The following is a 27,749-nucleotide window of genomic DNA, read 5'->3' as shown; positions in this document are numbered from 1 at the left end:
CATGGAAAATTTGATATTTTAAAGAACCGTTTTAGCTTCAAGCTTCTCTGATAGTATGAAGAATCGTTGATTCTCCATGAATATTTCAGCACTTCAGGACAGATGCTTTACCGTTTTGACATTAAATAGAGTGCAGCCAAGAGAAAAAGCTCGTTCTCCGTGTGCTTCAGGAGGTCTCGCTGCCAATTTACCAGTTAAATAACAAGCGTTTTAAACATTTCCCTTTCAATCGCGGAGTAGAAACAAACTTTCTGTTCCTCAGGCCGGGGAAAATAAAGAAACGATAAGCCAAACCTGACAGAAATAAGAAAAATAATCTTCTTAAAATACCAGTTTACAATCCAGAGCAGCCCTATCTACTGGTGTGGGCAAGAGTTAAACGCTCATAATGGGACTGAAGTAGGAACATGAAAAAAACCCTGCATCCTTCCCCATACTTCCTCCCCCGCAAAATAAAACAAAGACCAGAAATGAAAAGGAGCGCTACCCCCAGGAGTTTGTAAAGAAATCTCGAGACAGCAACTACAGTAGTTAAAATATAAAACACACTAGCCCGCAAACTTTAGAGTGAGACCGGTTAGTGCAGCAATTGAATAAAGGAATCTGGGTGTGGGGAGTAGAACAAACCCTTCCCCTCTCTGAAAGCAGCTGTAATTGGATTGTATCCAGTCATATTCCCTGTCATTGTATTGACTTTCGCTCTCTTGGATGATATTATCGAGATCACTGAACCTCGCTGCTGATCTGGCTGTCAAAAGGCTGAGACAGGAGCCCCCGGCCTGGAAAACGTGCATCAGCCAAGATAATTTGAAGTGAAATTTTCATTTTGACAGTAAACCCCTCAATTTCTAAAGGCTCTGCACCCAGAGATCTCGGTGGCAGGGGGAGGCTTTACAGAAAGCCACGTCTTAAACTGAAAAGGGCAAAAGAACTCGAATTAGTTGTAATAGATAAAAGGGCAAAAATAAAGAGTCAAGGGTACTTGACAGTAATAGCGAAAGTGGAGTCTCTGGGGAGAAGTGTTCTCAGCTAGATGCTGGGCCGGCAGGAATTTTAATGCAGCAGGGCGGCCGGAGAGCTTTCCAGTGAAGCCTTTTAGACAAAGCAAATTTTTTGAAAACCAAAATAAGGTAGAAGGGACGAGAGGGAAGGGGGCGCACGTATTCCGCCATCAAACCAGCAGTAGAAGCAAATGGGACAGTAATACGCATAACCACCATAAGAAAAAAATACTGGCTTCTGTGGTAGCTATGTTAAAACAAAAATGTACATGTGTGTCTATACAAGTGTTATTGTATATGTAAGTACGTGTGTACATGCTACTGATTCGCTGCAGATTTCAACGTCGGTGGTGCTATTGAGGATATATGGGGGCGGGCTGGGGGGCGAAGATTTAATTATTCAGTACAATGATAGCCAAGTGAGTATTTTCGGAACACAAGACATATGTAGAGACAAAGTTATGGAGTAAATATAATTCAGAAAATGTATTTATCTAAATCAGCTATACCACATAAAATCAACACATATACGGAATGCTAAATTATTCAAAATACACTTTCTGTGTATAATTACAGGAATTTTACCCTCAGAGGAAACAACAATATGGCATTAAAATTGTTCTGATTTCTATAGAGTTCTTTTGCACCTTTGCACATATTTCGTGGCCAGGCTTTTGAAAAAATGGTAACAAATACTCTTGGAGATAATAACTGACAACACCGACTTACATTCAAATCTGGGGAAAGAAATCCTCAAATAATATTTAAAATAAAGGCAATAAAATTCTATTCAAGGCAAAAAAATTCCAATATTATAAATTAGAAAAATACTTTACCCCTTAATGCTATGTCACTGTCGTAAAACAAGTTTGAATAAGTTTGTACCCGCTATCTAACAGGACCTGATTGCAGTAGGCTACAGGTATATAGGATGTTCTTTGTATGAAATCAGAATTTTGTTTTGGGGTGTGTTTTTTTAATCCTTGTCTAGAGATTAGCAGTCAGGCATAACAGTTCATTCAAAAGCACCATAAAGTGTGAACAAAAGACTATGAGAAATTAATCTTTGCTATTTTATTCAATAGCACAAGTCAAAGATCACTTTCAACTGTTACTCAGCTGTTGGGGGGGAGGGGGGACGCTAAGAAAGAAAGCCATATAACTAGGATAAATATACAAAGCAGAAATTATAAAGAGGGGATTAAAAAGAAGGGAGAAGAAAGAAAGAAAAACATGGAGAAAACGGTCTGAAACTGAGAGACTCTAAATCATTCAGCCATGGCAAATTCAAACACACAAAGGAGGGGATGCTAAATTAACAGTGCTTTTTACATAGAGCCCAAATAAAACTGTAATCAGCGACGCGTTACTTTTCATTAAGCGAGTTTGACAGCAGCATATTCAGCCTCGACAAGGGAACAGGAGCGAAGAAATATACGGCTCTCCCAGCCCGAGTCATAAGATAATTCCTTAAGCTCCATTAACAACTCTTAGCCGCAGGAAATGGGCTCCCTGAAAACATCTCCAAATCTAAAAGCTTTATCGACCTCTCAAACCTCTGCTGATGGTTCTATTTTTTAAAAAAAACTTAAGGGAGAGACGTCCAGCAAGGTAATAGACTTTGACACAACACCTTCTTAACTAGAGAGAGAGAGAGGCCGAGAAAACCAGACCTTAAATGATATTTAAAAGGCAGCCAATTAAGATTTAAAATGATTGTCTCCTGAGATTATGCATGTGATTTATGTCACCTACTTTTTCCCAGGCATGCATACAAAATTGCAACTGGGCAGATAGCCTGTTCTTTAAATAATATTTTTAAAAAAAAATAAATAGTGGCAATTAACTATCTGTAGCTATCTCAAACAATTTTAAATATTAAACTAATAAGAGGTTGAACTTTAGATATTTTGATTGAAAGAATACATTGCAACAGTCACCTCGTTTATCTGTAGTCAATTAAAAGACAACCAAATAAATCATACAAACATTTTCTTTTAACTTTTATGAGCATAATTTTTAAATAAATGTTACTCTGTGTTGACGTCTGACTATTAAAGACTTTTAATTTGTACATTTCCCACACAACAGAATGAAACAGCTTTCAGTTCATCCACGCAGTAAGAAGACTTTGTCTTTACAGGATTTGGAATAGCACATATATTAGAGGTAGGTTGGTTGTGAGGGTACCTCAGACTTAATAAAGTCTTAGTGATGTATATTTACCCTTTGTCATTAAATCTGGCCTTCAAATAATTTGAAATTTATTTCTTGTATTGTATTAAATATCAAGAAAAGTTAACTTTTACTTTAAGACTTCATCCAAAAAGCCCTGAAAATGAGAATAAGGGGGGAAATTTGGGGGGTTGTATTGGAAAGATGTCCAAATAGTGTGAGTTTGGGAGTGGGAGATGGCAGCAGGGAAAGGGAATCATTCAGAGCCTACGTGATCAGACACTCCCTTGGATGAGTTTAGATCTAACCACAGTCTGATGGGGCTAGAACTAACTTTCAGCATTAATGCTTTTTTTGTGGCACTTGTGAGTTTAATTCCCACCTTTACCTTTGTAGATGTAAACCTGGAAAAGGGAGGGTTTTATGGCCAATAGTAGTTGGTGTGTGTGTGGGTGTAGAAGGGACCACATTATCTAGATTTTCCACTATGTGCTAAATTTAATATTTAGCATTTATATACCATTTTTCATTCCCTTTACACACATTAATTCTCAAAACACTTCTGTGAAGCAGATATTATTATACCCATTTTACAGAAGGGTATACTGAGGCATATAAAGGTTAAGTGTCTTGCTGAGGTGATTCAGGAATAAAGTGGCAGAGCCAGAAATTAGAACCTGGGCATCCTGACTCTCAAACCCCTCCTGCAGGACCTGATTCAGCAAGGCTCTTAATGCCTAACTTTAAACACATGAGTAATCTCAGTGAAGCCAGTGGGACTACTCATGTGATTAAATATAGGCACATGCCTTGTTGTACTGGGACCTTAAGCACTAAATACTCTTATAACTTACTTAAGGTTTTGTTTGTTTATTTGTTTGTTTTTTAAAGATTTGCTTCTACTCCCACTGAGGTTAAAACCAAAATGTTCACTAAGGAACCTAAGAATGGTATTCACCAAAGCAAGTATCCTAGGCATAGAGCCCAATAACTTAGCTCAATTGGAGATTCCAAGGTTTGCTAAGCCCCATGTCTCTCAGAGAGTTTGGCACCTAAGCACAAGCTGCAGTGAGGCACCTCCTTACACATGCAAGTGTACACAGTTATTTGTCTGTGTACAGATAAAGTATGTATCCTGAATCCATGCCAAGTGTCTATATATGCTGTGCTGGGCATAGGTATAGGCTGTGCATAGGCATGAACCTTCATCCACACTGCCCCTTTTTCGTATGTAACATTAATGCTGATGTTTCAGAGGCAGTATCCCAGAGTCCTGTTTGTCACAGGAGACACTGTTGGAATCACCTTGCTATATGTTGCTGGAACTGTATGCCACCTTCACACATTTGACAACAGCAGTTTCCTGTCATCTCTCCCATTTGTCAAACTGCATTGGAGACATGGAACAGGTCCGTGAAGATGTGGATCTGCTCCTGCTGATGTTCGTTGGACATATATTCATGTGGTGCAGTACCAAATACTGGGTGGAATCGGTCCAAAGAGATTTCAGACGGCAAAGACAGCTGATTCTCAGATGGGGAATGAAATTCCACTTGGGACCCATGGAACAGATGTGTTGAATAACAGAACTGCAATGGTGTGATAATGGGTGGAGCACTGCTTCTGGTCCTGAAGAACCAGCATAGTGTGGTGGCCTTGGAAATCTGAGATGTTGACCAGTGGTTACAGATCTTCAGAATGAGGAAGCAGAACTTCATGGAGTTGTGTGAGTAGCTTGCAGAAACCCTAAAGAACCAGAACACTTGATTTTGGAATGGATACCAGTGCAGATGCAGGTGGCTATCACCCTCTGGATGCTGGTAACACCTGAAAATTACTGGTCAGTTGCCAACCAATTCAGAGTTGTGAAGTCAACTGTCAGTATGGTGGCTGTACAGGTTTGCCAGGCTACCAATACTGAGTTGCCATAATCCAAATCCCTGAAATTATAGCAAGATTTCAGAGGATGGCTTTTGTGAACTGTGCGAGGGCCATCAAAAGAGGCCAGTATGTGAACCATAAAGGTTAATATTCACTGGTTCTCTGAGGCTTGGTGGACCACAGGGATTAGTTCTTGTACACAAATACTGGTACAGGAGAAAGGTCCATGATGCCAGGGTGTTCAGGAGGTCCAGGTTGTAATTTGGGGGTGGATAAAATAATATGCCTATGTACAGTGTTTCTGTGCCTACCTTTATTTTGGATGATCCTGCATACCACCTCTGACTGTGGCTCATTGAAGCCTTACCCTGACATCACCCACCCAAGCAAAAGGGAATTGAACCACAGACTGAATACCTGCAGAATGGTGGTGGTGTGTGCCTTTGTGTCTGAAAGCCTGTTGGTGATGCCTTTGAGCTTTTCTGGATGCCAGTGTGACCAACACAGTTTGAATTATTGTGGTATGCTGTGCTTTGCATAATGTATGCAAGCCTAAAGAAGCTCTCACAGTGAATGTTCACAGGACAGATCTGTTTTTAAGGTCTGTGCAAGTAGCCAGATACCACCGACGTGCACACTGTTCTTGGTTCCCTGCAGGCCAGGAAAATTTGTGATACTGTGTGCCTGTACAAAATGGAACAGTGGGGAACCAGCAAGTGACTTAGAACTGTGCCAAGGTACATAGCTGTGATGCAGTGGAGCTGCCTGAAAAGCTCAATAGAGCGTTGCCACATATGTCTGTTGCCAGATACCTCAAAGGGTTTCAATCCCCTGAAGTTAGTGTACTAACTGAAAGCAGACAGCTGGAGTAGGAGGACCCTCAAGGTTAATAACTTTGACAGTGGTTTTGTGCTGCCATCATTGAGCAATGTTTTCATTACGTATTAACTGCTTTGTTTTGGGTTGGCTTATGGGGAGCACTGCAGCAATGCTAAAGGAATTTAAAAAACAGTTCTTTAAGGTTTGGGGGGAGACTTAACACATTCCTTCCTCACAATTCTTTCTGACACTATAGCTTACAGCTCTTACCCGGTATATGCATAATTGATCCCATGTCATGAGTACTGCCATAGTTGCCAGTGGTAACTGTTTGATGGGTGTGGAGGAGTCATTAAATCAGTGCTCAGTATCAGATATCTTAACGGTTTAATTTTGTTTCCTTTGTCACTTAATTTTTAACAAAAGACAAAGAGCTTTAAGTAAAATTCTCCTCTATTTTTCACTGTGGTGTTCTGGCCATAAACAGTTATTTTACTGCATACTTTATTGCCATGAACCTTTTTTTAAACATTAGTGAAGTCCTGGCTGCAGGGGTGGGGGTGAAATTGTTAGCATTTCCATGGCACCACACTTTTACTGAAATCATGCAGTCATGTGCTGTGAATCCTGCTACCTCATCCCAAATCTCTGGGAAGTATCATGTTGATCATACTCAGAAAACAACATGCATGCAGAAGTGAAGGGAAGAGTTACATAAAGCTAGAACCATTTTGAACAGAAAGAAATTAACAAAAAAGACCCTCCAGAAAAGACAAAAAACAAGCCAAATTCATTCAGAAGCGGGCAAACATTACTTTCTGAGGGGGTCTCCTCATCCTTGCCCTCCCCTTTGCCATGACAAGTGGAGAACAGCTGCAGTTGCAGAATATTGCGGAGAGGGACAAATGTGGACATGTCCTGTGTGGAATTTGGGGTCTGAACATATGCAAGGCTACAGGGACTGGATCGAGTCCATCATTCGCTTCCTGAATGCTTTGGGGGTTCCCCCAAGAGGGGTTTCGGCTGACTGAGGAGGATGTGGTGCTGAGCATCCTGCATGCTCCTCTTTGGCAGGAAAGGAGCTGCAGCCTGGGCAATCACCACCTCAGCGGCAGCCTGGGCGATAGTTGGAGAAGGAGGAGAAAGTGGTAACTGTTCCCCTAGAGGGGCAGCTGCCACCGTAGTGGGTGGGCCCCAAAAGCATTCTGCCACCAGTTGGACTAGGGACTGCATGAGTGCATGATCTCATTCTTTCTGTGCTCCTACTGCCAGTGCTGTCTCCCCATCTGGAGGAATGTCTCATCCTAAAAGCCCATTCTTCCCTTGCCCTAAGAAAATCTGACTATTCCTGACTCCTTCTGTCAATGCCAACAAGCAGGTCCTCCAGATGCACTTGGTTTCTTCCTCTTCTATCTCTGGGGTGCCACTCCTGCTCTCCCAGCAGAATGGATTCTCTCTTGGCTTCAGAATGTCCTGGCAAGTCAAACACAAGGTAGCATTAATTTCATTTTCCTTGGAAGACAATTATATCCCCCCACATAGTGCAACTGTGCAGCCAAAGTCTGCAAGGAATGCAGTTGTTACAGCTTCCTTCTTTCAGACTACTTTTGCAGCCCAGAAGGAAGGGTCTGAGGTTAAAAGTGATAAGATACTTGCATTAATTTTATTAAAATGTTGCAATGTTTATAGTGTTTACAGTGGGACGATTTGGAGAGAAGGGCAGTTGACAGGCAAGGATGGCAAATGTGCAGCAAAGCATGGAATGGGTTGAGGTCTAAGGTCTAATGTTTACAGTGCACAGATGGAACACTTAGGATAGGGTTCAATTCTTCAGGGGTAACATTACCAAGTCATCTTGTTGTTCTTTAAAGAGCAGCCATCGCTTGGAGAACATAGCAGTTTTGAAGGTACCAGAATGGAAAAGAGAAGTAGTTTTCCAGTCCTGCATAAGACACCTTGACACTTACGCCAGAAAAATGTTTCTGAAAATGGTGACCCCCTCTATATGAGTGGAGGAGTTTGTGAAGGTGAACCAAGCACATTTGCCTGGCCATTAAACTTGAAGAAATTTCTGCTACACCAAAAATTTGCTGAATTATGCTTACAGGACTGTGCACCAGTTGGAGAGGAAATTGATTATGTTCTAAGCTAGCAGATGGAATTCCCATGGAAGAGGAACAGAGAACCACAAAGAACCTACCCTCTAACCCCCCCCTGTATTGCCAGAAAGTCCAGCCCACATGTTCTGCAAACAGCACTGAAAGCGACAGAGAAACGGAAAGTAGCATCATAAGTGTATTTTCTTCTCTGATCTTTTGGATCAACAAACCAGTCGCCTCTCCTCTGCTAAAGGATACAGCTCTGTGTTTGTGCAACTGCCAAAACACATGTTTCACCCACCCCACTTCACCCAGCTTCTGCAGAGTGGCTCACTAAGGGAAGAGGCCACACAACAGGCACTGGTTTCAGAGTAGCAGCCATGTTAGTCTGTATCCGCAAAAAGAAAAGGAGGACTTGTGGCACCTTAGAGACTAACAAATTTATTTGAGCATAAGCTTTCGTGAGCTACAGCTGAATGCATCCGATGAAGTGAGCTGTAGCTCACGAAAGCTTATGCTCAAATAAATTTGTTAGTCTCTAAGGTGCCACAAGTCCTCCTTTTCTTTTTACACCAGGGACTGAGAACAGTAATAAACATTTGCAATGGTCACAAGAAGAATGGACAGCTCTGACTTTTCTCAGACAAACAAATGGTTCTTTTTCCCTTTTCAGACTCAAACCCAGGCCACCTGCCCCCCTTCCATTGCCTTCCACATGGCTCCCATTTGCAAGGGGAAGAAAATGGGGGGGATGGAGGGAGGTAGTTTGGGGCCTTTGAGAAACCATGTATCATTAAACTGTTCTTTTCCCATCCAGGCACTTTCAGAACCCTCCCTCCAGCCCTTCCCACCCGCAGTTGGCTCCGCCCAGTGAATATCACTGGGCAGTGTGCTGCCTGACAAATGCAGGGTCACAAGGACTGCTCATTAACACTCTGCTAAAGCTTCCACTAAATACAGTGCTTCGTGTGATTTCAGTACAATCACTGAATTACAGCTGTGTCTTGCTCGGGGACCAGGCTGGGGTGGAGCATGGGTGGGGTGATGAGGAGGCCAGCTTCATGTATTACTGGAGCAAGAGGTGATATTTCTGGGAAGTGTGGGGGCCTATTATAACTTACTGGGCTCAGATTCTGGTTCCTGCCAAAGCTAAGAGACCTCTTCAGGCTCCTCGGGAAGGGCGGGGCGGGCGCTTTCTCAGCCAGGTCTGCTAGGTAGAGGTGCAGAATCACATGTTTCTCTTCCTTCAGGTCTCCCAGGGTTTCTTCTGGGACTTCATCCAAGGTCCCTGATGCCTCCTCGCTCTGCCTCTCATCAATGTCCTGCCGTACATTGAGGCTGGCAGAGTCAAGAGTGGGTTGTAACCGAATTCAGGCTCAGTACTCTTAGCCCTGGAGAACACTCAGTCCAGCTCATCATATGCTAGGTCCTCTTCCCAGAGTGACTATTTGAATCCTTCACCCCCTGCTACAGGAGCCTGAAGTGCTTCGTGCATGCCCAATAGTGGGAATGAGTACCATGAATGTCCATCTCCTCCATACTCTGTGAAATCTCCTAGTACAGGTGTATGTTCCTTCCAGTATGGGCAAAGTCATGGAGGATGGTGTATTCTGTCCACACCTTCCTATACATTTTGTTATACAGATGATGTATGACAGTTTAAACATGAGGCAGAAGTTGGAGCACAGATGCCATCAATGTACTGTGTCTGACTGAAGGTAGCATAGAGATTTTTTTAAAGTCCAGTGTCATAGCTGTTCTGGAGGACAAAAAGCATTCTTTCTCTACACTATACCACCCACAAAGTCACAATCAGTGGAATCAGGTGGTGGATGAGCTAATAAATCTGACCTGCCTTCACCTGGAAGCAAATCAGATATTTCTCACTCTGAGGAGTTTTCTGCTAACTTTGCAGATAAAATAAATCAGGTTTAGACCAGTCTGGGCAACTTTACAGTAAAAGCACTTATTGATAGGCAGTAGCTAAAATAGATGAAAATAGCAGGGGAACTCACATACTTTATTGACCGTCATGATGGGTCTCAATGTCATATGATGATGTGTTGTTATACTGTCTGATGGTGACAGAATGTGGCACAGGAAAGAAAATGAAAACAAGCGAAGAATTTTATCTAGATATAGTTCATGCCTTCAGGCAGTCCTATAACCAGCCAAATAAAAGTATATTAGCCAAATTTTGTCTTTATTTACTTAGAATTTACCCTGCTGTAACTCAAATAATTTCACTGGAGTTACTGCATAATTACATTAGTTTATCTGAGAGCAGAATTTAGCCATGTATTTACAGTGTATAGAGTTGGGAGAGGGCACAGCCCTGGTAAACCCCTAGTAAAATATACACAAATCTGGTATTTTACTGTACTGTACTGTACTAGTTACAAGTTATATTATTTTTGTACATTTGCATGAAATTGAAGTTAAAATAGATAAAACCAAAAAACATGCAAAAAAGAAACCAAAACTATCACACTCCCAAACTTATTCATGTTTCCCATAAGACATATGCATTAAAATATGTACAAACCTCCCAAATACCAGCATTAACAATGTACAAAAATCTATAATTAAAGCAAGTTATCCCCTCCTGAGTACATAAGAATAGAAATATTGATTGCCTGTCTTTGTATCCTATCTGCAACCAGTATCTCCAGTCTCCTTCTCAACACATCTCACTCAAACATTCATGGGAATTTTATTGCAATATATTGGCACCAGACTTTCTGTACAGTAATAAAATAATAATCTTATTATAGCTCCCAAATTTTCTGTTCATCCTCTTCCTTCCTTTAATTTATTCCACTTTTTCTCTTTTCTTCTATGTCTTCCTGTCTCTTTTCATAGTTACATAGAGTTTAAGGACAGAAGGGGCCATTAGATCATCTAGTCTGACCTGTGTAACACAGGCTATTAATTTGAGGTCAGACAAAATGATCTAATTGTCCCTTCTGGACATGAACTCTTTGAAATAAGTTCCCTCCAGCCTCTGGTGGTGGGAGGATGATAAGATGAGAAGAGTTCCCTATCTCCTCTGTGAGGAAAAGACAGACCTAGACAAATCTCAGGACATAGTCATTTCCCCTTCTAGTACTGCATAGTGGGTTGGTGGGAGAGGGGAAAGAAAAGTTAATGATAGGGAAATGGAGAGACTGAGAGGCTGTTTGGAGTATCTTCTGTTCTCTCCCTTCCCACTAGGATTGAAGAGAAAAACAGCAGCATGGGTCTCCTCTTCACTTTTCACTCCAGAGAGGATGTGGAGGATCTGGTGGGTGGACAGATCTCTTCACTAGTAAGAGAAGGAGGAGTTCAGACAGGGCAAGAGGGCCCAACCCTTGAGCCAAGAATTGGGGGGAAAAGGGAGCTCCCACACACTGTGCTTTATCTGTTGAAAAATTTGAGAGGGTGCAGAAAAAAGCCAAAAAATTATTTAACAGTTGGAGAAAATGTCTTCCACTGATTTAGAGGGCGCAATCTGTTCAGCTCATTAAAAAAATCAAGAGGTGACCTGATCACAGTGTGTAAGTATTTTCATAGGGAGAATACCAAGCAGTAGAGAGCTCTTTAATCCAGCAGAGAAAGGCATAATGAGAATCAATGACTGGAAGTTAAAGCCAAGGAAATTCAAATTAGAAATAAGGTACACATTTTTAACAGTGAGGGTGATTAACCATTGGAACAAACTACCAAGGGAAGTAGTGGATTCTTCATCTCTTGAATTTTCAGATCAAGACTGGATGGCTTTCTGGAAGTTATGCATTAGTCAGACACAAATTATTGGGTTCAATGCAGTGGTAAGTGTATTAAACTATATGGTTTGAGCTATACAGTAAATCAGACTACATGATCTAATAATGATCCTTTCTGGGTGTATAGTCTATGAATCTATTAATTTAACCCCTGATGGGAGGGGATAAATGCTATGTTTTCCTCATTTATATTAGGCCAATTTCGTTTGGTGAGGTTCTGGATAATCTAAGTTTCTTCTGCAATGCTGGAATTTCAACAGGCTGCAGGGGTCATGCCCGTGCAGCTGGTTGAGGGGTTACAACGGTTACGGGCAAAACGGCGTTCTGGGACGGAACGGCGGGCGATGGGGGAGCTTGGGTGGCTCCTCCTGACCGCCGTCCGGGCCCAGGATGAGGAGTTGCTTCGCTTACAGTGAGCACTAGAAGGGAAGACTCAGGAATGCACGGCATAGGCAGAGGCCCGCACCGTGGCCCAAGAAGTCGTTACCTCCCAGGCGGAGCGCGCCCAGGAACTAACGCGACGGTGTGAAGTGTTGGTTGCTCGGGTGGCGAATAAGCGGCGTCTTAAGCGCGGGCGGTGACCAATGACCACCGCCCAGGTACGTGTGGTGACCGCTGCCCCCTCTTGGGATCCCGAGACTTGGGATGGGAACATTTGGGACTCCTCGTCCTCAGAGGAGGAATCCCCTGTGGTGGCTCTGGCGAGGCCGGTACGGGAGCTACGGGTGCAGGGAGGCACCCTGCAGCCAGAGTTCATACGTACATTTAAAATGAGTGAGTTGCAGCAAATTGTGAAGATTTTCCAACAGGAGCCCGGGGAGAGCGTCATGCAGTGACTCGTGAGGGTCTGGGACAGTGCAGGCAACACGGTTCTGCTGCTCCCTTATGAATTTCAGCAATTGGGCGTCCTCTCGCAAGACTCTCAGGTATATGCACAATTGGCTTGATCCTTTGTGGGTGTATAGTCTATGAACCCGCTGCAGCCGCAGGACAAGGGGCAACCCATTGAAAGCCCCTCTTTGTACCACTGGTTGGTGGCTGCAGTGGAGGCGGCCTGCTCCTCGGTGGGGCAATTGGAAGCACAGGCATGCCCCTGGAAGACTGTTCTGGAGGGGGTGCAAGTCCTCCGCCAGTTGGGGATGGCCTGGGCTGTCGCCACGGGCGGAGAGATGGGGCCGGACGACATACCAGTGACAAAATCGATCAAGGCCACCATTTTACGCCTGGCTTCTGACGAGTTAAAACCTTCCCTCCTAGCAGTTGTCATGGCAGAGAATGGATGAGGGGGGATTTGGCAGCCACCCTTATGCAATTGGAGGCGGCCCTGGTGAGTGCTAGGCCGCAAGCCATACGGGCTGCGAAGGGGCAGCAGGGCGGGGGGCAAGAGAAGGGGGAATTACAAGTGCCCCGGAAGACCTTGTGGCTAGATCTTTTGCAGGCTGGTGTCTCTCATGAGGACATTAATGGAAAGCCGACGGCGGACCTATACAAGCACTGGCTGCAGTTGCCCCCTACAAAACGTAGGGGAGAAGAGTGATGTGATGGTCTCCGGCCCCTCCCGTGAACTGGTGGTGGATGCATTGCATGCAGTCGTCACTGGCCTGGAGTCACGCGCAGATGGACTCTGAACCCGCAGAAAATACAGGGCTCTGCCCAGACGGTGGTCTTCCTGGGTATCATGTGGGCGGGCCCAGAACGACAAATTCCACAGAAGGTGCGCCAAACGGTGCAGGGGTATCCTCCGCCACAGTCGAAGAAAGGGTTGCAAGCCTTCCTTGGTCTCCTCGGGTTCTGGCGCACCTGTATCCCCCCCTTGGCTTTCCTCATGCGGCCCTTGCAGGCTTTAGTACTGAAGGCGGCGCCCTGGCAATGGACGTGGAGCCATCAAACTGTCTTCGACCTGTGTAAAGAGGCTCTGCTTACTCACGTACAGCGCCACGCTCCACAGCCAGGGGTCCCCTTCGAGCTCGAAGTCACCACGGTAGTGGATGTGGCCTCTTGGGGGCTCTGGCAACAGGTAGGGGTCCAGCAAAAGGAACCTATCGGGTTCTGGTCCCGCTAGTTGAAAGGGGCAGAACCCGGGTATACCCCTCTGGAAAAGCAGATTTTAGCAGTAGTTTGGGCGCTGCAGGACACGGAGCGAGTAACAGGCCCCACGCCAGTTGTCATGTGCATGCCTATCCCACTAGGACGCTGGTTGCAAGCGGAGCCGGCCCAAACGCAGACAGGGGTTGCACAGCTTGCAACCCACTTTAAGTGGAAGCACTATTTGCAGCAGCGTATGCTATTGGGCCGGCCCTCCCTTTCCACTCCCCATGCCTTGTTATTGGGGGCTGTCACTTTCGAGCATGTGCCCTCCCTCACTGACGAGCTGCCCCCCGTGGAAGACCCTGTGCCCTCCTCCCCGATAGAGGAGGCTCTCCCTGTGGAGCAGTTGTCCACCGAGGAACAGGAGTATGCATGGTTTACGGATGGGTCAGCCTCCTACGCAGCCCAAGGGGCCTGGCAGTGGCGGGCGGTAGCCTATGCCCTGTATGCCGATGTAGTTGCCATGGCGTGGGGAACGGCCGGCTCCAGCCAATGGGCCAAACTGCGGTACCCTGGTGATCAAGGGTGACCCACCGCAGGTTTATTTGTATACGGACAGCTGGGTACTGTATAAGGGCCTCCGGACCTGGGTGACAGCGTGGGAGGCGAAGGGCTGGGAACTCGCAGATCGGCCTTTATGGGGAACTACGCTCTGCCAACAATTACTGTGCTACGCCCGACAAGCCCCTTTGGCCGTCCGACATGTGGACGCCCACACAAAGACCAAAACCGCTGAGGCTCAGTGGAATGTGGTGGCCGATGACATGGCTCAAGCGGAGGTCTTGCAACTGGCAGAATGGTACCATGTAGAGGGGGGCCACCGAGGAGCCCGCGCAACACAAATTGCGGCCCTCTGCCAAGGAGCCTCCCTGCCCCTTGCGGCATGTCCGTGCCAGTTGTCCGGTTTGTTCTCGCCTGGCACCTATTGCCCTCCCGGGGCCAGCCAGTAAGATTCATCGAGCTGCTGGCCCCTGTCAGGACTGGCAAGTGGACTACATTGGCCCCTTGCCTTCAGAGCGAAGCTGGCAGTATGCCTTTACAGCTGTTGATACCTATACTGGCCTGTTATTTGTGTATCCTAGTGCGACCGCAGCCGCAGCCACCACGATAGCTGCGCTGCAGCAGTTGTGCTCCCACTACAGGACGCCACGCACCCTGCAGAGTGATCAGGAAACCCATTTTACGGCCCAGGCTGTTCAAACCTGGGCTGCAGATGTGGCAGTGGACTGGCATTACCACCTTCCGTATATGCCTACGGCAAGCGGCCTCATTGAACGCCTGAATGGGTTATTGAAGGACCAGATTCGCCACCTTACCCCTACCCACACGCTGCGCGGTTGGTCGGGGGTACTGAAACAGGCTGTCTGGCTGTTGAATAATCATTCCCTGGGGGGTCAAATGCCCTTCCAGTGGCTGACCTTTCCCCCTACAGTACCTACTCACCTACGCGTCAGTTTACTCCATACACCGGGGGTGGTTGACCCAACGCAGGGCGTGGCAACCTTGTACGTGCCTCACCCCTTTGTTTTGCAGGCTGGACAAGCAGTGAGCCCCTGGCCCGCCCAGGAGCAACTGCAATGTGTGCCGCCCTGTTTGTTCTTTGTTACACCGTTGGTCACAGGCGTGCACTTCTATCCACCATACTGGTTGAGTGCGGACCACTCGCTAGGTGCCCTTTCGTGCACCAGGGTGGTGACCGAACCTGTACAATGGGAGCAAGGGGAGGCCCTGTGTAAACTCTCTCCTTTACCACCTCTAGGTCTGGAAACCAGCGCCCCGAGCGAGATTGAGTGGCACGTACTGGCTAACGTATGGTGGACATTACCGCAGCGAGAACCACAAACTGCTGTAGTCCTCACCACTGGGGAAGGATGGGCATACGTACTCCCGGAGGGGAAAGACTATCCCCGCATGGTCTCTCCCGCTTGTCGCGACACTCCTTATAAGCACCGCCGCAGCCATCTCCTCACCTGAGAACACCTGGCTGGTGCTGGCTCACAGTGCTGTGAATGCGAAGTCGTTTTGCCTACTGCATACGTTCGCTGTGGGTGCAGTAATGGAGACCTGTTTCATCGGCGTCTGTGCAGCACTGACCCTCGTCCAGCACTATTCCCTACTGAAGACAACTGATAAGACTTTTACGTATACAGACTTGTATTCATTAGGGCCAGCCCAATATAAACTGGATGCCTCTATGTATTCCTTTTGGCTTGCCAATGTAACGCCTGCCCCTTCTTGTATGTGGTTTGTGAATACTACTCACTTTGGAGCGGACCTCACCAATGGAGACCTTACATGTAATGAGAGTATGGAGATCTCTTTTGCATATGGGCATATGAAATTGCCTGCTGGGTGGTTTCTTTTATGTGGCAGGCGTGCTTATTCCTACATCCTGGCCAATAGTTCTGGGGGCCCCTGCACTCTTGGTCGGATGGCCCCCCTTATTTTTCCGTAACCCCCACAGGTGCCTGCCCCCCACAGGAGGGATGCCATCCCCCTTGATTCCACCTGTAAATCGGATGTGACCCTATTCTCCGAGGCCGAAGCCGCAGCCCTGGCCTTTTCCTTGATTGGTATTCCTGGGCTAGTGGTGCACAATTATCATGTGGTGGAGCACCTTGCCTGTACCGTGGCAAAAGCCATTAACCTGACCTCTACAGTCCTTGCACTCCTCTCACATGAGTTGGGCGAGGTACGCCAGGGTATGCAACAGAACAGGCTGCTGTGGATTATTTACTCCTGCGCCATGGCCACCTGTGCCAAGAGTTTGCTGGCATGTGCTGTTTTAATGTAACCGATGCAGGGCCTTCCGTTGAGGCCGACTTACTGCACCTCCGGAAGTTAGCAGAGGGTGGCAAGGGGATGCCTGGCTTTGGTCCTGGCTTTCCACCTTAGGGGAGTGGGCAGCACAACTAGTCCAAGGCCTCCTTATAGGCCTCATTTGCCTTATTAGCTTGTATTTTTGCTGCCTTTGCGGTCGCGGCTTAATTTCCCAATGCTGTGTGCGATCCAGCCACTATGCTTCCGCCTGGTCCCTGATGTCGCTCAAGAAAGCGAGGGGAGGAGTGTAAGGGACTGCAGAAGACTTTGTTACGGCCTAGCTAGGGAACTTCTGCTTTCTCGAGGCCGCCCGGTCGCCGTAGGACATGGAGAACCAACTCTAACCGGTTTCAGCCGGTTCTATCTGCCCCGTGGAAAGCCCCTGTTGGGAAGTACCTTATTAGATATTCATGAGCTGATTTTGTGTATTGCTTATTAGGGCTCGCTGTTTACCCCTTCGTCGGACTCTGTCCCAGGCAAAGCTCCGGTGTGCTATGTTCTCTGCCTCCGTGACAGCAATGCTTGGAGTCCCTGTTGCGGGTGTGTCACTCACCTTCAATAAAGCCAATAACTCGCTGCTTAGCTGCATGTGGGTCTCGTTTTCCAGAGTACCTCTGCCGACCTGCGGTGCTTCGAACACCTTGGCCCAGAACACCAATTATTGGTCCATTTATAACTCTTTTTTAGGGACAAGATTACTGATAAGCCAGTGGTGAGAAAATTCTGGTGTCATCAGCCATCCTCTGTCTTTCCTGATCACTTTCAGTCTGGCTTTACAGTGATATGGCACAAAAACAATATTAGTCTCATTGACTTACAACTACCAATTGACAGATTTCAGGAGTCTGTTAGATGTGTCAATAGATATTGATACTTTTGACCTACGCAGTGCTTTTGACCTATGTAGCCCCTTATTTGAGATGTGGCTTAAGCCTCCTCACTTCTCTCTCCTTGGTGCCTGCTATCATCAATATTAAGAAGTGACTTCTCCCCTCTCTTGAATAGGTTGGGTCCTGGGTTCTTTTTGGCATCTCATGCCTCCACCCATGGTGACTCCTCACTGTGCCATGGATAAAAGGGCTGTCCCTTGAGCAAATTAGTTGGTAAGGAGTGTAAAGCCCAGTGCACAAATGATAACAAAATATATAAACACAAACCCCAGCAAAGGAATGATGAACCCAAAATAACAGTGTAACAAAGGGAGATTTTACTGAGAACAGGAAAATAGGTTTTGAGGAAGGAAAGTTACGGTTAACTAATAAATACTAAACATTAATAAATAAACTAATCTCCCAATATTTACAATTCATCCCAAACCCCAGCTTCCTCCCTGTCACCTTCTAAGGCACATGGCCCACTGAGGTTTAGTGTTGAGATGAAATGTTGCAGTACTGTGACTTTGGCCATCTTAAACCTAAAGTTCCCCTTACCTTACTCTTCATCCATGGCTGGGGCAGGATCTTCTCCTGACTTCTACCAGACTCGCGGGTTACCTAGTCTGGAATCCTCCTGGGTATTGGCTCCATTCTTGGAAGTTGACACCAGGATGGAACTCTCTGTCTCTCCAGATCTCACAGCAGTGCAAGGCCTCCCTTTGGGGGGAGTGGGAGTTTAGTGGGGATTCCCTGAATTCTGCTGTCTTTTTAAGCTTTCAGAACCAAAACCAATTTTTTTATAGAGTCAGAATGTCCCTTCCCATAGGGCTGGGCAGTCCTGGCTTGTAACTGGTCCAGCTCACCCCAAGTCGAAGCCTACCTATTGGCCTCAGAAGGGGTTTTTAGTTCCTTTTGTTCCCACTCCTAAATTCCACGCATGATGGGAAATGGTGTCAGATGGCTCTAATAGCCATTATAGTTGTAGTCTTTTTGTAAGGCTCCTTAGGGACTTAGTCTGGCACTCCAGGAGCTGGCAAACCCCAAATGGAGGTTATACCTACTTGTGGACTCTGGCTGCAGTAGAAGGGAATATTATTGTTTCTATTCTTTCTGGTTAGGGAGATCCCATGAGATGGTCTTGGGAAATTGCTCATCTGACCCAAAGGCATTCTTTTTCAGGTTCTCCATTGTTCTGTTCTATTACCTATGCCATTCAACAGCCACTAGGGGAGACTGTGAGACAGTTTCAGCTGTGATACCTCAATATGTAAATGACATACATGTCTGTCTCTCACTCTCACTGAAGACTGACAGTCTTTGTTTTCCAGTCCATAGAGGCTTACTAAAAACACCCCTAATGCCTGTGTAGACATAGTTAAACACTGTTAAATTATTTGACCTGGCTGAGTTATAGCCTAGGTAGGAGCACCTTTTTTGTACATGTATACATGACCTAATGGTTGAATTATGCTCTTTCATTGTCAAGGAGTTTTGCTCTTTGGTTCCCTCTTTGATCCTGGAATCCTAAGAGGCATCCATCTTTGTTTAGTTAGAGAATTGGGGCCATTTCTCTCAACTATGACAATCTTCCCATGTTGATGTCCAGAATGGATAACAGTAATGGGCCTCAGAATACTCAGCTAGTGCAAAACAGGTCTAGCAAGTTATTTAGATCTCCAGAGCTTGTCCTAGCTTCCTATTAACAATCACTGTGATATATTCAATAATATAATAAATAACATTCAGATGATCAGATGGAGAATAGTAGAAAGATTTAGAAACATTTCTAACTTATGTGTTGGGACAAAGACATAGTACCATTCAGAGCCTGTCAGCAAAAATACATCTAATAAAAACAAAATGGAAGAAAAAGAAAATTCATGATTATATCTGGGCAAACTATATATATATTAAAAAAATTAGTTTCAGGTTGATCCAAAAATGAAATCTTTCATCTTTTTTGGCAAATCACAAAGTTGAAAAAAATTGTTTTAGATTGAATTAAATGATTTGTTTTTAATATAGTCTCCTCCTGGAGCACCCAGTCACGAGAAGTCCAGTGGACTTTGGTCTTTATATACTACGTAAATATGAGACAACTTGCTTTTTACTTTTAGAGGTGCAGTGCCTCCACTAGGGAGGAGGTAACTAAATAAATATGCAGTTCCGATATCCTTTAGGACATTTACAGTCACTGTAAGTTCAGGAATCAAGAACTAACTAATTGTAAGAATATATTGTTATTATACCAAGGGAAAAGGACAGGGTGAAAATTAAAGAAGTGGTATAGGTAGGAACCAGGATAAAAGGGCAAGGCAAGGGAAATCAGGTATTATAAATAAGCAAAGGAATCCATAACCCCACAGCAATAACCAAAGACTCCCTTCACTCAAATAATCAAAAGCCGACAAAATAAACACAAAAAATAAAGCGGGGTTGACGGATTAGGGAGTCTTGCAGGTGCAACTACCACGTCTCTCTGTAGTCCTCAGAGTGCTAGTGGGCTGGAGCTGGGTAGGGAGTTGTGGTGACTGTCACAGAGAGCTCACCCTTTGGGGTGGGATAAATTCCTGGAGTCCTCAAGCCTTCACTGCCCCAGGCTTGTTGTGCAGAGGAGGCTGACCAAGTGAGGTTTTCATTTGATCCCCAGTCTCTGATTCCTCTTACCGACATAATACACTCCTTTGCTAACTGAGGAGCTGTGTCTCTGGCTCCCTTCCCCTGAGCACTACTCTCCTGGATTCAGCAACCTTCTGGGTGATTGCAGCCACGTACAAGCTAGTCTTGGCCTGCAGTTGCCTGCCCTGGCACATCAGTCAGGCTCAAGGCCCAGGGACAATGACTCCTCTTCTCTAGTCTAGCCTCCACTGGCTATCCAGATCTGAGAAATCCAGGTTAGTCAGACCTTTGATAGCCTGGGGATCATTCTCATTTCTGAAGCCTGCTGATAGGCTTCTTGGTCAAGACTGCCAGGCAAAAAATTGTGTGTGTGTAATTCCTCCCACTGGCTGCTTCTAGGCTACTGTCTGTGGGAGCTGCTTCTTGTAAGCTCTCAAAAGAGCAAGGAGGTTAAATCAACATAGCAAAAAGAGTTTTGCAGAGCTTTTTGCATCTTTGTCAGACTCAGTCTGGGAGCAGAGGATGAACAAAGCATAAATATAACAGCCTGGAGTTATTTTTTAATCTCTGCAATGTCACCTAGTGTCAAGGTTCCTCCCCCACTCTGAACTCTAGGGTACAGATGTGGGGACCTGCATGAAAAACCTCCTAAGCTTATCTTTACCAGCTTAGGTCAAAACTTCCCCAAGGTACAAAATATTCCACCCGTTGTCCTTGGACTGGCCGCTACCACCACCAAACTAATACTGGTTACTGGGGAAGAGCTGTTTGGACGCATCCTTCCCCCCAAAATACTTCCCAAAACCTTGCACCCCACTTCCTGGACAAGGTTTGGTAAAAAGCCTCACCAATTTGCCTAGGTGACTACAGACCCAGACCCTTGGATCTTAAGAACAATGAACAATCCTCCCAACACTTGCACCCCCCCTTTCCTGGGAAATGTTGGATAAAAAGCCTCACCAATTTGCATAGCTGACCACAGACCCAAACCCTTGGATCTGGGAACAATGAAAAAGCATTCAGTTTCTTACAAGAAGACTTTTAATAAAAATAGAAGTAAATAGAAATAAAGAAATTCCCCCTGTAAAATCAGGATGGTAGATATCTTACAGGGTAATTAGATTCAAAACATAGAGAACCCCTCTAGGCAAAACCTTAAGTTACAAAAAAGATACACAGACAGAAATAGTTATTCTATTCAGCACAATTCTTTTCTCAGCCATTTAAAGAAATCATAATCTAACACATACCTAGCTAGATTACTTACTAAAAGTTCTAAGATTCCATTCCTGGTCTATCCCCGGCAAAGACCCAGCATACAGACAGACACAGACCCTTTGTTTCTCTCCCTCCTCCCAGCTTTTGAAAGTATCTTGTCTCCTCATTGGTCATTTTGGTCAGGTGCCAGCGAGGTTACCTTTAGCTTCTTAACCCTTTACAGGTGAGAGGAGCTTTCCCCTGGCCAGGAGGGATTTCAAAGGGGTTTACCCTTCCCTTTATATTTATGACACCTAGTTTCTTGTTACATGTTTGGGGTTCATGTGAGATTCAGGGGATTTCTATTTAATTGGGACAACAATGAAACATTCTTAGAAGGACAAACTCTATTATTATAGGTATTTTGCTATCTCTTATTTCTATTAATTTAATTCTATTATTTAAACTGTAATTAAAATTAATATTGAAAATTAACAAATTGAAAGGCACAAGCAATTACACCACCATATATATGAAGGTTAAGATTAGTTGGCTCCGGCTATATATATTGTTTGGGATTTCTATTTAATTGGGACAACAATGAAACATTCTTAGAAGGACAAACTCTATTATTATAGGTATTTTGCTATCTCTTATTTCTATTAATTTAATTCTATTATTTAAACTGTAATTAAAATTAATATTGAAAATTAACAAATTGAAAGGCACAAGCAATTACACCACCATATATATGAAGGTTAAGATTAGTTGGCTCCGGCTATATATATTGTTTGACCATCAAAAAGGCATCAGATCACTCAAGTATTAATAAAGGTGGCTGTATGGGCATAGATATGCAAAGGGAAAAAGCTAATAGATATAAGACCTGAAAATTTTAGGGGAAGTTCTTCTCAGATCTATTTCTACTTTGATATTCTCTTCTCTTATATGCATGGATCTCCCATTTATGTCAGCTGGAATTCTAGATATGTACAGATTTCTATACAGGTAGACAGAAGAGCAGTATTGGAAATTAGATCTGCAATGTGGATCTGAGAGAAGGATTTTCTCCTGGAATGTATTCATCAGAAGTGTGATATGACTTACAGTTTCATTTTCCTGAAAATTATATCATGCATGGAACAGCTAAATACTTTGCCCCTCCTTCTCTCTTCTTAAATCCTCAGTACCTGGTACACCCATACCAATATTCCAGCCAAGCAGGAATAAAACATAAAGCTTTTGGTTATTTGAGAGAAGGAACTTCCTTCATAATGGCTAGATTAAAACAGAAAAAAGAAAACACCTCAGAATCTGTAGTGTTGAGTTCCTATCTTAACACTGGTCTAATGTTAGAATAACTTGAAAAAGAAAGCTGTAGTAAATTTTAGCGAAATATACAAAAATGTGTGTTTACATTTGCGGGAAAGATGTAGATTCTTCCATCTACTCATCACACTCCTAACTCCCTCCTATTTACATTTTAGAAATAAGTGTCTAAAATTAAAAGGAGTACTTTTGGCACCTTAGAGACTAGCACATTTATTTGAGCATAAGCTTTCGTGAGCTACAGCTCACTTCATCGGATGCATGCAGTGGAAAATACAGTGGGGAGATTTTATATACACAGAGAACATGAAACAATGGGTGTTACCATACAGACTGTAACAAGAGTGATCAGGTAAGGTAAGCTATAACCAGCAGGAGAGCTGGGGAGGACGGGACGGGGGAACTTCTGTAGTGATAATCAAGGTGGGCCATTTCCAGCAGCTGACAAGAATGTCTGAGGAACAGTGGCGGGGGGGGGGGGGGAATAAACATGGGGAAATAGTTTTACTTTGTGTAATGACACATCCACTCCCAGTCTTTATTCAAGCCTAAGTTAACTGTGTCCAGTTTGCAAATTAATTCCAATTCAGCAGTCCCTCGTTGGAGTCTGTTTTTGAAGTTTTTTAGTTGAAGAATTGCCACTTTTAAGTCTGTAATCGAGTGACCAAAGAGTTTGGAGTGTTCTCCGACTGGTTTTTGAATGTTATAATTCTTGACTTCTGATTTGTGTCCATTTATTCTTTTACGTAGAGACTGTCCAGTTTGACCAATGTACATGGCAGAGGGGCATTGCTGGCACATGATGGTATACATCACATTGGTAGATGTACAGGTGAACGAGCCTTTGATAGTGTGGCTGATGTGATTAGGCCCTATGATGGTGTCCCCTGAATAGATATGTGGACACAGTTGGCAACAGGCTTTGTTGCAAGGATAGGTTCCTGGGTTAGTAGTTTTGTTATGTGGTGTGTGGTTGCTGGTGAGTATTTGCTTCAGGTTGGGGGGCTGTCTGTAAGCAAGGATTGGCCTGTCTCTCAAGATCTGTGAGAGTGATGGATCATCCTTCAGGATAGGTTGTAGATCCTTGATGATGCGTTGGAGGGGTTTTAGTTGGGGGCAGAAGGTGATGGCTAGTGGCTTTCTGTTATTTTCTTTGTTGAGCCTGTCCTGTAGTAGGTAACTTCTGGGTACTCTTCTGGCTCTGTCAATCTGTTTCTTCACTTCAGCAGGTGGGTATTGTAGTTGTAAGAATGCTTGATAGAGATCTTGTAGGTGTTTGTCTCTGTCTGAGGGGTTGGAGCAAATGCAAATTGTATTTATAGAGCTTGGCTGTAGACAATGGATCGTGTGGTTTGGTCTGGATGAAAGCTGGAGGCATGTAGGTAAGCATAGTGGTCAGTAGGTTTCCGGTATAGGGTGGTGTTTATGTGACCCTCGCTTATTAGCACCGTACTGTTCAGGAAGTGGATCTCTTGTGTGAACTGGTCCAGGCTGAGGTTGATGGTGGGATGGAAATTGTTGAAATCATGGTGGAATTCCTCAAGGGCTTTTTTTCCATGGGTCCGGATGATGAAGATGTCATCAATGTAGCACGAGTAGGAACGTTAGGGGACAAGAGCTAAGGAAGCGTTGTTCTAAGTCAGCCATAAAAATGTTGGCATACTGGGGGACCACGCGGATACCCATAGCAGTGCCACTGATTTGAAGGTATACATTCTCCCCAAATGTGAAATAGTTATGGGTGAGGACAAAGTCACAAAGTTCAGCCACCAGGTTAGCCGTGACATTATCGGGGATACTGTTCCTGACGGCTTGTAGTCCATCTTTGTGTGGAATGTTGGTGTAGAGGGCTTCTACATCCATAGTGACTAGGATGGTGTTTTCAGGAAGATCACTGATGGATTGTAGTTTCCTCAGGAAGTGAGTGGTGTCTCGAAGATAGCTGGGAGTGCTGGTGGCATAGGGCCTGAGGAGAGAGTCTACATAGCCAGACAATCCTGCTGTCAGGGTGCCAGAAGAGTACCCAGAAGTTACCTACTACAGGACAGGCTCAACAAAGAAAATAACAGAACGCCACGAGCCATCACGTTCAGCCCCCAACTAAAACCTCTCCAACGCATCATCAAGGATCTACAACCTATCCTGAAGGACGATCCATCACTCTCACAGATCTTGAGAGACAGGCCAATCCTTGCTTACAGACAGCCCCCCAACCTGAAGTAAATACTCACCAGCAACCACACACCACACAACAAAACCACTAACCCAGGAACCTATCCTTGCAACAAAGCCCGTTGCCAACTGTGTCCACATATCTATTCAGGGGACACCATCATAGGGCCTAATCACATCAGCCACATCATCAGAAGCTCGTTCACCTGCACATCTACCAATGTGATATATGCCATCATGTGCCAGCAATGCCCCTCTGCCATGTACATTGGTCAAACTGGACAGTCTCTACGTTAAACAATAAATGGACACAAATCAGACGTCAAGATCCCAAGCAGAGACAGGCACCTAACTTTCTGAAATGGGTGGGATTTAGGACACAGCCCTCTTCTCAGTATCTGTTATTGACTAGCCTATATAGTAGCTTCCTGCTCAGCATGCTGGCTTATAGGGATCCTGTTCTTAGTGGCCTAACTTTCCCCATGCATTGTATAGGCAGCCTGGGCACCTGACTCAGGGTAGTGTATTCCACTGCATGTCTAGGCACCTAAAGTTAGGTGTTGCCATAAGTCCCCTTTGTGAATCTAGCCCTAAACCCCTATTTAGGCAGTTAAATAAATGGCCTGATTTTTGAAAATGCTGAGCACCCATTGACTTCTATTGACTTTAATGTGTCAGGAAGGAACCAAACTATTTCTAAATCTGTGCTCAATGAATGTAAACAAACAAAATGCTATTTCTTTTGCAAATGAGGATAGAAAAATATGTAAATTGTCCTAAAATTCACTAGGCCTGCTGACTTTATCTCCTTAAAGTGCTCTCTATCCTCCCTGAAAGATTCAAAGCCTCAAAAATTTGTTCATTGCTCCTGTTTATAAAGCTTAGGATAACCAATCAAGAAACAAAACAAAACAAAATATGTGATTTACTTGGCCAATCACACATAACACGAAGCATAGCTCTGGATTTGCAGACAATCCATAAAGTGATATTTGTTCTTACAAATGATCTGATGAATAATTATGGAAAACAATCTCATGTGGGAAAAAAACACAGCCATGTCACGTATATTACAGAACAAAAGGACTATGTTAATTTAATCTATTGTCATGAATAGCATATAACACTCAGAAACCAAGAACAAGTTTAACAGGAAATCGGCAATGTATGAGAATCCAGAGAATGTCAAGGAAAGTACAGAAATATTTGAACTTGTGTGCTCAGGTGGTACACAAACTGTTGCAGCTTTACTCATAAAGGTTCAGTCTAGAAAAGAAGAGCCATGCCTTAGAATGTAAGAAACAGATTAATGTTATGATGAATGCCATTATGTAGAATTCAGAAGGTGGAATGAATACCTATAATAGCACAAATGTTGTCCATGTAGGGCCCAATACATTACCCAGTAAAATTGCTGAGAATTGCTGTGTGCTCAACACTTTGGAAAGTCAGACCACTCACTACAAAAAGATCACCTACAGGCCACTCACCCACATAAAGGTGATTAAATATGGATTTAGGAGCCTAATGTTAGCTATTTTTAAAAAAACATGGCTAGTGAGTGATATCATACTTATGTCATACTTAAGTAACTATAAATTAAAATAGTAGAATTGATGTAAATCAGGAAGTAGTGAAATAAGTAAATAAGTTTCAAACATAGATTTTCTGGGGAAAAGGTTTTACAAATCTTAAAAATGTCTTCATTATTATTCATTTTTAATGAAAAAAGTGGTCTTTTTGAAATTTAAACAGCCATTCCACACCCTGGATACATTTGCAACTTCATCATAGCAGAACTGTGCTTGTAAATGAGAAGAAGAAAGTGAAAAATGACTAGAAACAAAATTGGTGAAAAAATGACTATTTTATTGTTATTACCTAAGCAGAATGAAACCCAAAAAGAAAACATGTCATCAGTGTGAAAAGTGAGAGCTTTAACCTTCAACTGAAGTAACTGGGAGCTTTGCCTTAGTTAGGACTATTGTGATTAGGATATAAATTAGATTTTAATTATTATCTCAGGAGTTATTAGTGATAAATATAAGAATAATTATTTTTAAATATATTATTTTAAACCTGGAAGTATCACTTTAATTCCCTTTTTAAAAACAATAATCACTCTACCGCTCCATGATTATTTTAATACTGAAAATGCTACATTTTGTTCAAAATGGAGAGAACTGATGAGCAGGAACACAAGCCCATTTTAGTATGGACTGGATCTCATGCTGGTGTTCACCATAACACCTCTGGGGACTTTTGACTTTGCAGTCAACAACTAATGTATTTCTGTCTGTTTAGTTTTCTTTATATGATTACCTTAAAAGAACACTTTCCATATGTCATCTTATTCCTCTGGGGACTCTGAAAGAAGATAAGAAGACCACTTAAGTAAGCTTTGTGAATTCATGTGTCTGTCTATATGTATTAAAGCATGCAGCTATGTTTTATCTTATGTCATATTTAAGTTTATTAAAAATAAATGCAATCTTTTGAATTCAGTGTCATCCGATGTATGTCTCATGCAGCTTAACTATTTGATACCAATTCATCATTTGTTAACACATGCATGTTAAAGAGATCAAATTCAAACATTTATAATAAAATAACTGGAAAATGTAGTGAAGCATATGTGCATCCAGTCTCAGAATTCCAAACACTCATTTTCTCTCTTAATATAAAAAGTTTTTACAAATATTCTCAAATAGTTCCTATAATCGACATTTACTCCTACAAATTATAACATTATATGTATACATGACCATGCTTAGAATGTTTTCTAAATATAACCAGTGTAATGTACATGGTATTGTGAAAACTGATCCTGATAAAACTTGATACAGTTGTAGGTAGATGCTGTGTAAGAGTTTCCATGCAGCACTCTCAATTTTCAATGCATAGCAATCC

The 27,749-nt window shown here is 43.8% G+C and overlaps 1 long non-coding RNA gene across 1 annotated transcript; it reads right to left on the bottom strand.

The window, feature by feature from the left end:
* Nucleotides 1–1,472: 1,472 nt before the first annotated feature.
* LOC142071122 (uncharacterized) lies at nt 1,473–27,342 on the bottom strand. The gene is made up of 3 exons (XR_012667106.1): nt 27,162–27,342; nt 18,078–18,239; nt 1,473–7,349 (listed from the first exon to the last, which is right to left on the bottom strand). It is a non-coding gene; the product is annotated as an uncharacterized LOC142071122 (long non-coding RNA).
* Nucleotides 27,343–27,749: the final 407 nt, after the last annotated feature.

Source organism: Caretta caretta, chromosome 2, assembly GCF_965140235.1.
Source record: "Caretta caretta isolate rCarCar2 chromosome 2, rCarCar1.hap1, whole genome shotgun sequence".
Lineage (NCBI taxonomy): Eukaryota > Metazoa > Chordata > Testudines > Cheloniidae > Caretta > Caretta caretta.
Note: the sequence above shows the minus strand (reverse complement) of the source record. Positions and strands in the feature narration are given on the sequence as shown.